The sequence below is a fragment of the Dipodomys merriami genome, unplaced genomic scaffold (assembly GCF_024711535.1).
Source record: "Dipodomys merriami isolate MVZ:Mamm:240054 unplaced genomic scaffold, mDipMer1.0.p SCAF_8, whole genome shotgun sequence".
Classification (NCBI taxonomy): Eukaryota; Metazoa; Chordata; class Mammalia; order Rodentia; family Heteromyidae; genus Dipodomys; species Dipodomys merriami.
Window position 1 is genome coordinate 29,752,799 of NW_027206401.1, and position 13,741 is coordinate 29,766,539.

At 34.7% G+C, this 13,741-nt stretch overlaps 1 protein-coding gene across 2 annotated transcripts in view; it reads right to left on the reverse strand.

The window, feature by feature from the left end:
• Nkain2 (sodium/potassium transporting ATPase interacting 2) overlaps nt 1-13,741 on the reverse strand; it is an 877,560-nt gene that overhangs the window by 368,788 nt on the left and 495,031 nt on the right. The window lies entirely within an intron of this gene.

The following is a 13,741-nucleotide window of genomic DNA, read 5'->3' on the forward strand; positions in this document are numbered from 1 at the left end:
ATCTTCCAAATATCTATGAGGTTCTCTTCAAATTTTGTCAGCAGTAAATTTTGTTTTCCTGTGTACAAAGTTTCAGGATATTTTTGAAGTCCACTTTAAGGATTCTATACAATTATATTATTTAAGATATTATTTTAAGATGTTCATTTCTGGGTTTATTTTTACTGGTATACAAAATGAAACTTATTATATATGTAATAAGTTTCATATATATATAATTTTATATATAATATATAATAAGTTTCATATATATATATATATGTCATGTCCAGCAGCCTTGCCAAACATGCTTATTTCTAAAAGCTCTGTTAGATTTCATAGTATTCCATATGAAAGATGGAATTTGTAAGAAAATGTTGACATTTTTGCTTCTTTCTCTCCAAACTGAATGCTTTCAAAATCTTGCTTAATTATACTATCTAGAACTTATCATGTCATGTAGATGAGAAGTGGTAAGACTAGTCAACTGCACCTTTCTATAAATACTTTAAAGTGAGCATGATAATCTGTAACTTTGTATTTATTTATTTATGCATTATCTGTCTGTCTACCTACATCTTTATCTATCATCTATCTAATCTAATTATTTATTTATTTATTTTCTTCTCATATAGCCCAAGCTGGCTTCAAACTCCTGATCATACCTACTGGTTACCATGATTAGAGCTTATACACCATGCTCAGCTCTTTTTATTTTTATTTTTATAGAGGAGAACCAAACATTTATACTTTTCCAAGTTGTGCCATTTGAGTTTCATATATGTTACTATTGTCCAGATACTTTTCTAACATTCAGTTAATTATACAGAGGATTGTTCAGATAGGATCTGGAATGTTTTTAAGTATATAAAAACCTTTTGTGGTGAATAAATTGTCTATCTTGATATGTATCTTGCTAGTGCCAGTCAATAGATTACATAAATGTCACTTAGGTTAAGGGTTTGATAGGGCTGTTTATGTTTGCTGTGTCATTATCAAGCATCTATTATTTAAAGTGTTGAAGTCTTGAGAAATATTTGTAAATTTGCATTTTCATCTTTCAGTTCTATTAAGTTTGCTTTATGTATTTTATGCTTTGATATTGTTTTATTGTTTTATGTTCTCTTTCCTATATAAATATAGCCTCTGTGAATACTGTAGAATTTATAAAGTATATATGTATATATGTATATGTGTTTTATTATTAGATTATCTTATTTCACATATACAAACTATACTTGTTTTTTCATTGTGAAAAATATCGTACAGAGGGATTACAATTACATGGACAAGGTAATGAGTACATTTGTTATCAAGCATTGTTGCCTCCTCTTTGTTTCCCCTTCCCATTCCTTCCCATTTCCCACTCCCTCCACCCCCCTAACCCCCCGGCCAAAGATGTAAAGTTCATTTTTCAACATAACAACTTGTGCATCTCATTGCTGCAATAACATTTTTTACTGAAGTAATGTCTAGATATTGTACAATAATTGACATAAAGTTACACTCAGTATGCTCGATAGTTCATATATACTGCTATACTTTATAGTCAATTGTCTTTGAAGGAGGTTTAAAAAATAAGAAAAGCCTTCCTACTTAACACCATCAGTAATGCTTTTCTATTGGCCCAGATTTCCACTGACTAATTTTCAGTTCTACATGAAGAGATTCTTTTATTATGTCTTGAAAAGAAGGTTTGATACATGCTTAACTTTTCAGCCATTTCATTTTTTAAACAAAATACTTTCAATTTTTGAAAGTTATCTTCCCTGGTCAGAAATCTAGGTTGACAGACTATTTTCATTTAGGGCTTTATAGATACTGTCCGAGATAAAAGTCTCATGGACTTTTCTTCCTAGGATAGCCTTAAACTTCAGTCCTCCAGATCTCAACCCCCTGAGTAGACCAGATTTTAGTAATAAGCCACTGGCCCCTAGCTGTCTTATTTTCTACTGCACAAAATAAAACCAACTTATAAAGAATAAAACATTATTTCCTTCTCACTGTTTCGGAGGCTGGAGTGCTTCCATTGACCAAGCACTTGTTGCTACTTCCTTTTGGGGGGCAAACACTGACAGGAACAAATCCATTACCTTACGTCCTTGTAAAGGTTCAGATATCATCTATGATGGCTCTGTGCTCATGATTTTATCATCTTTGAAGGTCCTATCTCTATATATTGTTATGCTAGTCATTAAATTCAGAGCATAGGACAGTGATTAATTTTCTTGATTTTATTGCAATATCAAAATAAATACACCGCTGGAGTTCCTATCATGTGGTGGTTACTTAAATAAGTGTGATTTTGTAAACCTTGAGAAACAGGTATATACATTTTATATTACATACAGTTTACATTAGCTAGCCTAAGTCTCACAAAGGTTACATGTATTGACCAGACATACATCTAGTTGAGTCTGGTATTTTTTATTCTGAAGGTGCTCCTTTACTCTGCTGGCTTTATGATCAATGTTTGTCTATTTTCCTTCCCTTTATTATTCATCAATTAATATTAGTACTATTTCACTCAAAATTCAATGATTTTTCAGTCACTAAAAACAAAAAAATATGGAAAACTCAATTTCTTGCATTGCTTCATTGCTTTGAGAGTTCACACATACACAAAGAAAACAGGTGTTCATTAGTATGTGGCAATCGATATCAGCAAGAGAAATGTTTATAAACTATTTAGATTTGAAGACATGCATTTAAATCCAATGATTTTTCTTGACTAGTTTGTGTGTTCTCATTTTACTGTGGGAATTATTTATTATTTTGGAAATGATTTTCTTTTGTATGTCATGAAGTTGAATGTTTGGGGATTTACTCAACCGTTTATAATAGGATCCTGAGGAATCATAGCAAATATTGAAACAGCCCCCAAACACATACTATCTGTAGGAAAGGTCAGAACCTGACAGTGATTTTCATTGAACCTTAAAAGACAAACAACTTCCCACAGCCTTGCTACATCTTGGCTCAGTGCGATTCTAACCCTCCTGAGAATAGTAAAATGAAAAGGATATTTGATCGAGGTTGCAACAAGGAGTTTTCATTGTGTACATTTTTTGGCATTGTTTAGTTTTCAGTTTGCTTTGTAGGTAAAAGCCAAATTCGAGTGTGGTAATCTTGTTTACAAACAAAGCAATAGAATTTTTTTCATAGACAATTGCATGTCAATTTTCATAAGGGTGGTAGTATTAATAGCTTAAAAAGCTAACTTGGTTAAGCTAGGGTAGGAATGATATATAAGGATGTGAAAATGTTTTGAAAAAGTCAAATAACCATTCTTGAGAAATGTATTTCAAAGTACATTCCACGGTACTTTTGTTTCAGTCTCTAAAAGTGTAAGTTATTTGCTATTTTCTTTCCAACTGGGTAAAATATTATTTGTATGCCCACAAAGAAAGTAATCATCAGTACGTCCTATTCAGCTTCTACTAAATAAAAAGTTCAACTAAAATGATTGTTGCATTAAAGAAAAATATTGCAAAACAGTAATATTTCACATCAATATTATTTAATAGTTGATGGAAAGGCATTATTTAATATTGTAGTTTTGAGTATTTTCTTGTAAATCCTAAATTTTCCTGTTATTCTAAATTATGAACATTCTCTAACAGATCTTACTTGCCTCTTTCTTGAATGGTCCCTTCATTCATTCATTTAAAATAATTTTAAAAGGAGATGAAAGAGTGTTACCTCAAAATTTACTAACTTGGCATCTTAATTATTTTGAACGGGATACAATTAAGAAACAACCAGGACACGAATTTCCCATAACAATGTCCATCCTTTATCAGAAAAGGAGTATATTCTTAACCTAGAGATGTGGAGACTACAATAATCTTTATTTTCCATTTATTTCTCCTATAGCTTTATTAGTCACTTTCTCCCTATTTGTCACTTAGGGATTAAACTTTTTTCTTTTGTCCTGTCATTATTCCACAATTTATTGACTTATATTAAAATGGTTTGTATGGCCGCATCTCTAGCTCTTCCTTGGGTGTGGGTAGTTGTTTCTTTTCTCTGAACATATCTGTGTGCATATAAAATTAAGAAAACATCAGCATCAAACAAATTTGTGTGCGTCTTGTTAATCTCTTTTGTCAGTTCAAGTCATAGACCCCCACAGGAAGGTAAAGGAAAAAAATCATCTCACCATTAAGTACCAGGCATCAAATCAATCATAATTTTCCAGTGTATATTATGCAGGAAATAATCATGTCTAGCCTTTGCTGTCATGTTATCTTTTGATGTACCAATTTCATTTCTCTGTGCCTAGGGAAATATCTTCTTAGATGCACACTAATGTTGATGAGTTTATATGATAACTCAGCCTTCACATTAAAGAATGAGAATTTTCCGAAGTGGTTGAACAAGTTTATACTCCCACCAACAATTCAGTGGGGTTCCCTTTTGGCCACACCCCCTCCAACGTCCGTTGTTCTTAGATTTCTTGATTATAGCCATTCTAACTGGGGTGAGTGGAATCTCAATGTTGTTTTGATTTGCATTTCTTTTATGGCTAGAGAAATTGAGCATTTCTTCCTTCATGAGTGTATTGACCATTCTTATTTCCTCTTCAGGGAAGTCTCTCTTTAAGTCTTTAGCCCACTTAATAATTGGGCGACTGTTTCTTTGAGGATTTGTTGTTTTGGGACTTAATGTTTTGAGTTCTAAGTATATTTTAGATATGAGGCCTTTGTCCATTGCATGGCTAGTGAAGATTTTCTCCTGATTCGTGGGCTTTCTACTGATCTTGTTAGCTATGTCCTTGTAACTTTAAAAAAGTTTCATTCAAGATTTCTCAGGAGGGTGCATTAATGTGTTTTACTTCTGATTTGGATGTTCATCATTAAAGTTTACAGCATTTTAAGCACATGCATGAAAATGTGTTCATACACACTGCCTCTATCTACTAAGGGGCACAGTATTTCATAATAACTGAAATATTATCTACCAGTGGCTGGAATTTGTGTCTCAGATCTCCAAAGAATTGCTGTGATGTGCACATTATTGTAAACTTTTGTATTTGGGACAGGGCACTTGAACATGTGAACCTTATGCAATTTGCCTTTAATTTAATATTTACAAATGTTCAGACAAAAACAGTTTATTCTCCCTTTGTAAAACTTATAAGAACTGTAATGTGTCATCTCTCTTATAAACATATCTTTATTTTGTGACTATATTACATAATAAATTGTTATAAAATTTTTAAAAAGAATGCGAATTTTGCACAAAAGAAAACAGTCATTTGCAAAGTATGAACTCACAGTGCATTTCCATAGCCCTGGCATGCAGTCCAACATGAAGTCACAAGTTGTGTCCTTGCTAGCACATAACAATAAGCGTATGGTAACAGAAACACGTTTACTGCAATATCTATTAAAAAATTCTTCAGTTCTTATCAAAGTTAATGTGATAAAGACAGATGTTAGTTACAGCACACTAAATTTTAGTTGAACACTGCTGTTGTACACAGATGGAATCAAATGAATGTTCCAATAGAAGCACTTTTGTATTAATAGATTTTAGGAAACTCTGGGAAGTTAAGTGTATATTCAGTCTCTATAAATGCCTTCTTTGAATATTAAAACATAATCTTATTAGAAGTCAGAGTTATCTTTTGGTCCAAAATTATTGAGAAAAGTTACAAATTTCAATGTTCTTTTAATCACTGGATTTGGATTGCCAATATAATAAATTTTGTGTGTAATTCAAATGACTTTACCACTCATGACTCATTGTCAGTGCTAATGAGTTCAACTGAAAGGGAGTATGCCATGTTAGTTTTGACAGTGGTAGCCACTGCATGGTTCCCCATATTTTCTTGAAAAGCTATTAACTACTGACAAATCTTATAATAGATTGATACTGTAGCAAATGAATATATCAGGTATGTATATGGTAGAATATTCTTTGTAGATAAACTTTTTTTTCTAGTTGGAAACCCTATCCAATGGGATCTGTGGCTAAAATTTTATCCTCACAGTATTTTACTAGAAATTCATTTCTGTTTAAAGATGACACAACAATGCAATACAAAAGACAAATGTGAGGAAATAATAACAAAAGAATGCAGATATCAACATAACCTCATCATTAGATCAGACTCTGGGCATCTTTGTTGTGATCCCACAGAGCAATTGGATTAACAATAATGTTGGTCCTTTTGATCCAATCTGGGGAATGTTAGAACATCCAAAGAGAAGGTGCTTGGCACACAGTCAATTGTTAATTGTTTTACTGTGCGACTAATGAGCTTCTACACATGGTTCCTTTAACAATTTTAACTACTGAGAAGACTCCTATTTGTTCTCTTGAAAAGAATTCACATGATAGTTTTATTCTTTTCTTTGTGATTGTATTGAGTTCTTCTGTATTTGTACCTAGTTACTATGAGTAATTTGAGCTCTACCTACATATAAACAAAAACTCATTTTACTTCTTTCTAATAATCTCCATCTGAAAACTAAATGTGTTACCTTAACTGCACTTTGATGGGCAAATGACTCTAAGAGACTGGGTTTCTAGGCAACCATATGGAGACTAGAGCCAACACAAAAGAAATGGTTCCCTACTTCAACTGTCAGAACAAAAGGGATTCCTTCATAATGCATTAATGCCCACTGAACTGGCAGAATACTTGATTTAATTTTTCATAAGCTGCCATCAAAAACCTGCCTTTTCAAACAACTACTTGGCACAAGCTATGGTTTGATTTTTTTTTTTTACTTTTTAAGTCAGTGTATGACTAAGTTTAGTGATTTTCATTTCACACGTGCTGAATATATAATACAATTTTGTTAATTCTACAATATCAGTTCCTCTTCCTTCCATATAAACAGTTTGGTCAAAAGATCCTATTTCAGAATAAATAGGAAATTAATATAGATATCTTGTTGACAAGGCAGAATTTCTCCAGTGGCAGCAGTAATTCAGAATCCCACATTTGTACTCACTAGGTATTTTAAAGAGAGATCATAATAAAGGTCTGTTTTATGCTCATCTCAGTGAGATAAGAAGGACTTCTAAAACCTCATTTACACTCATTTACTTCATAGAACTTTAAAGTATTACCATCACTAATGAAAGGGAATGGTTGCCCAAATTGTAGGAGTACCTTTCTGGCATGTTATTTGTAATAAGCAGCTTCTATTACAATTTTCAATGTACATTTACCTGTACCAACATACAGATTTCACTCTTTATTAGTGATCAGAGCACCTTAGCTATACTAGTCCTACCAAACTATAATGAACAAAAATCCCTTAGTAATTTTCATTTTTTTCTAAAAAAAATAATTTACACGGGGAGGGGTGGGGTAGGAGATTGGAGGGGATGAGAAGGGGAAACAAAGGAGGAGGCAACAATGCTTGATAAGAAATGTACTCATTATCTTGCCTGTGTAATTGTAACCCCTCTATACGATATTTTCACAATAAAAAAAGAAAAAATAATTTACATTATTTTTATTATACAGGCAATATACAGAGGGATTCCAATTACATGAGTCAGGTAATGAGTATATTTCTTTTATACAGTAGCTACCTTCCATATAGTTCTAAAAAAATCCATCACATCCATCCCAGGGGACCACAGGGAGGCAGGCAGGTACAGGAGAAATATTATTACAAGGTTTATTAGAGGAGCCATATTTACCCCCAAAAGAGAGAGTGCATGGCAGCCTTTAGTATCTAGGTAGCAGCAGGGTCTGAGGGTAGGAAGTGAGGTAGATGGGAATTCAGGTGGATCTGGGAGGAGAGAGGGAGTGGCCAGCTGTATGGTGAGAACTCTAAGGCAGGGAGAAGCTCAAGTCTGGGTGGAGCTGAGAAATGAAGGTGGGCAGGGAGCTACACTGCTGTACTTTTTCCCTCAAGTTCTGTATACCCCACCCCCTCAGCAAAGCTATACATATTAATATACCATACATAAGTTAAGGAAGACAGAACCATCAAAAACCAAAACCATTTCCTAACAAATGGGGTAAGCCATTCTTTCTGATGGAGGCATAGAATTCCATCGTGTATATATACCACATTTTCTTGATCCATTCATCTACTGAGGGGCGTCTGGGTTGGTTCCATATCTTAGCTATGGTAAGTAATGCTGCAATAAACATAGTTGTGCTGGTAGCTTTAGTGTGGTCTTGTTTGTGATCATTTGGGTAAATGCCCAAAAGTGGGATTGCTGGGTCATAGGGGAGCTCTATGTGGAGTCTTTTGAGAAACCTCCATACTGCTTTCCAAAGTTTGTCTAACATATTTATAAGATATTTCTTTGTTGCTTTGTATGTCCCTCCCCCACAATACAACCTCTGTTTTCACTGTACTTGATGTTGGATAATTTGTGGAGGGGAAGGGAAAAAACAAATTGTTTAAATAGGGATACAGGTGGACCCATTGGACCAATGAGATGTACAAGATGTTAAGTCGTGCAATCCTATCTGTCCAACCTTTCTTTGATTTGTTGTGTTTCTGGGTCTCTATTAAGAAAATTTCGGCCTGTGCCAAGGAGACCTAGGGTTTCTCCAGATCAATAGAAAACCCATAGATTGGGAGAAGATCTTCACTAGCTGTACAACGGACAAGGGTCTCATATCTAAAATATACCTTGAACTCAAAAAATTAAATCCCCCAACAACAAATCTTCAAAGAAACAACTGCCCAATAAACAAGTGGGCTAAAGACTTAAAGAGAAACTTCTCTGAAGAGGAAAGAAGGATGGCCAATAGACACATGAAGAAATGCTCAACCTCCCTAGCCATAAAAGAAATGCAAATAAAAACAACATTGAGATACCACCTCACCCCAGTTAGAATGGCTAAAATCAAAAACTCTAATAACAACAGATGCTGGAGGGGATGTGGACAGAAGGGAACCTTACTTCTTTGTTGGTGGGAGTGTAAACTTGTCCAACCACTTTGGAAAGCAGTATGGAGGTTCCTCAAAAGACTCCACATATGACCCAGCTCCCCTATGACCCAGCAATCCCACTTTTGGGCATTTACCCAAATGATCACAAACAAGACTACACTAAAGCTACCAGCACAACTATGTTTACTGCAGCATTATTTACCATAGCTAAGATATGGAACCAACCCAGATGCCCCTCAGTAGATGAATGGATCAAGAAAATGTGGTATATATACACAATGGAATTCTATGCCTCCATCAGAAAGAATGACATTGCCCCATTTGTTAGGAAATGGAAAGGCTTGGTAAAAATTATATTAAGTGAAGTAAGCCCAAAGAAACATAGATCCCATGGTTTCCCTTATTTGCAATATCCAGTATATGTCTGAGTCAAGCAGAAAAGGTCAGATAAGGTTATGTTAGGGAAATGAACCCTAAGATATGTATTCAAATGTTTTTGTTCTTTCATGTGATTGTTTCTAACACATTTATAAGATTATTTCTTTGTTGCTTTGTATGTCCCTCCCCCACAGTATAACCCCCTGCTTTCTCTGTATTTCATGTGGTATAATTTGTGGAGGGAAGGAGAAAAATCGTTTAAATAGGGACACAGGTGGACCCATTACAATGAGATGTACAGTCGTTATGTTGAAAACGAACTTTACAACTTTGGTGGGGGGGGCGGGGAGGATTGGGTGGGGGGTAGGGGCAGGATGGGAAGGAGAAACAAACAGGAGGCTACAATGCTTGATAAGACATGTACTCATTATCTTGCCCATGTAATTGTAACCCCTCTGTACAGTATGTTCACAATAAAAATATTAAAAAATTAAAAAAGATGTTAAGTCGAAAATGAACTTTACAACTTTGATGGGGAGGAAAAATGGGGAGGGGGAGGTGGGAATAAGGGGAGGAGAGGTGGATGGATAGGAAGGGATGGGAAGGGGAAACAAGGAGGAGGCAACAATGTTTGATAAGAAATGTACTCATTACCTTGCCTATGTAATTGTAACCCCTCTATAAGGTATTCTTACAATAAAAAAATCCAATCAAATTTAAAAAGAGAAAAAAACCAAAAAACAAAACCAAACTAAAACTAAAAAGCAGTATTTTGTTTCCATATCTTGGAATTCATTTCAGTATGTATATTATTTATATAAATATGAAGAGGCAGGCATTACACCTATGTGTTTTTCTCCTGAGAGTATCTTCTTTGGGTCTCACTGTATGTCTCTACGATCCTGTATAATGTGTCATATCCCAGTGTATTTTAGATCTAACTTCTGCTTATCAGAGAAAACATGGGTCATGTGTCTCTGAGTTTGGCTTACCTCACTTAACATGATTTGTTCTATGTCCATCTATTTCCCTGCAAATGACAAGACTTTGTTCTTTCTAATGGCTGTGTAAAATTCCACTTGGTATATGTACCACATTTTTGGGATCTACTCATCTATTGTGAGGCATCTGGGCAGTGTCCACATCTTGACTATTGTCAATAATATGGCAAAGAGCATGAATGCGCAGGTGTCCTTATCATATCCTGGCTCATGATGTTCAGGGTTGATGTCTAGGAATGCTATGGCTGGGTCATAGGGAAGGTAAATGTTTAGTTTTTTGAGGAACCTCCAGAATGGTTGTGCTAGTTTAGATTCATACCAACAGTGCAGTAGTGTTCTTTTTTCTCCACATGTCCATCAACATTTGTTGTTGCTCAAATTCACAATGTTGGCCAATCTTACTGGGGTGATGGAATCTCAGAGTTGTTTTGGTTTTTATTTCATTTATGGCTAGGGATGATGAGCATTTCCTCATGTGTGTCTTTGCCATTCTTACCTCTTCTGAGAAGTCTCTCCTTAGCTTCCTTGCCCATTTAGTGATTGGTTTTGTTAGGTGTTGAGTGGTTAATTTCTTGAGCTCCTGGTATGTATTAGATATTAGGCCTGTGCCTGATATATTTGTGGTTATGATTTTTTTTCCAGTTTGTTGGCTGTCTTTATAAGAGGGAAAATATTGTCTCTTCAAAAATTGGTGTTGGGAAAACTGGTCATCCATATGAAGAAAACTAAAATTTGACCCCTGTTTATCACCATGTCCTAATATCAATTCAAAGACTTAACATCAGATACACAACTTTGAAACTGCTGCAATAGATAGAGAGTAGGAGAAACATTAGAACTAATAGGTATAGGTCAAAACTTCTTGAATAGAGTCCCTGGGACACAACAGCTAGGAGAAAGACCTGACAAGTGAGACTACATCAAAATAAAAAGGTTCTGCACAGCTAAGGACATAGTAAACTAGAAAGAGTTTCATTTCTTAGTGGATTTTTTTAAGGTTTAGCAAGGATATATTTTAGTTTAGTAAGGCTAAAATAAGAGAAATAGAGAAAGACAGAAACAGTTCCAGTTCCACATGCAGGAAATGGGAGTTAAAGATTCCTGTCCTGGAATTTTAGAGTTTGTCTGCGAACTTCTGGTATTGGAAGTATATGGATACCGTTGCACGAGATTAGACATGACTTTAGAGACACTGTGTCAAGGACAGCATGAAATTATTCTCTCTACTGTAAGATGAATAGAGTTAACGATACAGCAAATACAGATCAGTGAAAGTTTGGACGCGCTGAGGCAAGAAGAGTCAAATAGATGAACAGAGGAAAGCCAAGAACAATGGTGGTGTCTGGATGGACTGTACTTCATCATGAGGATTCAAGAGGAGTTTAAGAGGAGGATAGGAGGCAGATTCAATTACTTTGTGTCAATTTGTCTTGAGAGAAAAGAGTGAAATGGGTAGAGTGCATGCTAGTCAATGAGTGGGATGCAGACATGCAAACAATGGATTCTCATTTCAGAGAGAATCTTTCCTGGGTTAAAATGAAAACACCTAGGGATGGCAAAGCATATGAGAAAGATGTACAGCCTCTTCAGATATTCTTTGCTATTAGCTGTGAATCATGTGACTTATTCATTTATATATACAGAGAATCAAACACTAGTAGTAAAACCATTGATGTATTATTTCAGCCTAAGATAGACCGGGAAAAAATATTAAGCCCACATCAACAATCAGCACTAAAAAAAAACCCGCATTATTAGGTGCAGTTCCAAGAAACAGAACACCTCATTATCTTAGACACAAGGCATAAAAATGTTTTTTAGTAAAGTTGTGTGTGACATGCACAAGTTAACCATTAGTAATGTCCTTATTTCTTTTTCCAGTATGGACTATCATTCTAATAAAAATGCTCTATTGTTCTCAGAATCCCATGGTATTGCAGTATATAAACAGTCTTGGAAGACTGTACTTAACTTTTCCAATAATTATTGATTTGTGTTCAAAGAATGAAATCTAGACACATAATTTCCTGTAGTATTTTTACATTTTCCTTTACCCTGTCTTCAAAATAGTCTGACTGTAAATTATTCTGGCTCTAAAAGTTCCTTTGATTATATTACACACACACACACACACACACACACACACACACACACACAAAGAGACAGGGAGAGATAGAGAAAGAGAGACAGGGAGGAAGATGGAGAGGGAGGAAGGAAGAGGGAGATGAGTGGGAGGGAGAGGAAGAAGGAGGGGAGGGGAGAGAAAGAGAGGGAGAGAGAGAGAAACCGCTCATTGCTTATTTTACCCAGAAAAAGAAAATGGAACAGAAACATATTTAATGCATATCATGCCTCTCATTTGTTATACTTATCTATTTTTGCACATACAGAAAATGGGTCATAAACAGTGGTTTATGCTACATAGTTAGCAACGAGGACTGAAGTAATTTGAACTCTGTGTGACTCTCCATCCGGTTTCCTTTCACTAGCACTTTTTACTTCTTCTGAAAATTACTGACATAAAGGAAAGTGCATCTAGCTGTTGTCTTCTTAAATGTGTTTTAATTCCTTGCTTCCTATCCAACGATTGTACAGAAACATCACAAGAAGGAATGAAAATTAAAATAAAGAATTTTTTCTTGATCACCTTAAGGCCTGAGGCATATGAGCTGTTTATCCAAGTCACCTTCAAGTAAGAGTTCTCTGTATATGAACACAAGAACATGGAGTACAAGGTATGCTTTACATGGAGTTTTAAATCTTAAAATTTTTTTTTTCATTATGGTACTAAGCAATCTGGTCTATAGAATATATAGTATTTTCAACTAAGCAATCTGGTCTATAGAATATATAGTATTTTCAGGGGTCAAAGGACTTTAAAGTAAAAGAAAAACAGCAAAAATATGTCAATGTTGAGAAATAAATATATAAGCAAGATTGTGGGAAAATGGGCATACATTTGTTTCATATCCATTCTGATTATTTTCACTTTGTTGTTCAGATGGGTAATTTATTTATTTTTACTTTTATTATTTTTTAATTTACTTTATTGCTATTATAGAGGTGATGGATATATAGAGGGATTATAATTACACGAGTCAGGCAATGAGTACATTTCCTTTTGTACAGTGTCTTTCCTTTTTCTCCCAGTCTCTCTCTCATCTCCACCCATGAGTTGTAGAGTTTACTTTTATCACACTATCCACTGAACTCCACTGCTGTAGTTTTTCACTTTTTTTCGCTCAGATGGGTAATTTATATGATTTACCTTCAAGTTTGTTGATTATTCCTTTTATTTTTCTCTATTCTGCTTTAAATACAGAGTATTTAAATTCCATTTTAGTTCCAACATTCCTCTCTTCGTATTTCTTCTTTGTCTTTGCTGAGACATGGCAATTCTTCCAATGATTTTGTTTCAAGTTATTCTCTTGTGTGTTCATAATTACTCACTGAAGCAATCTCACACTCTAAAATCACTCTCAGAATATTCTAACTCCTATT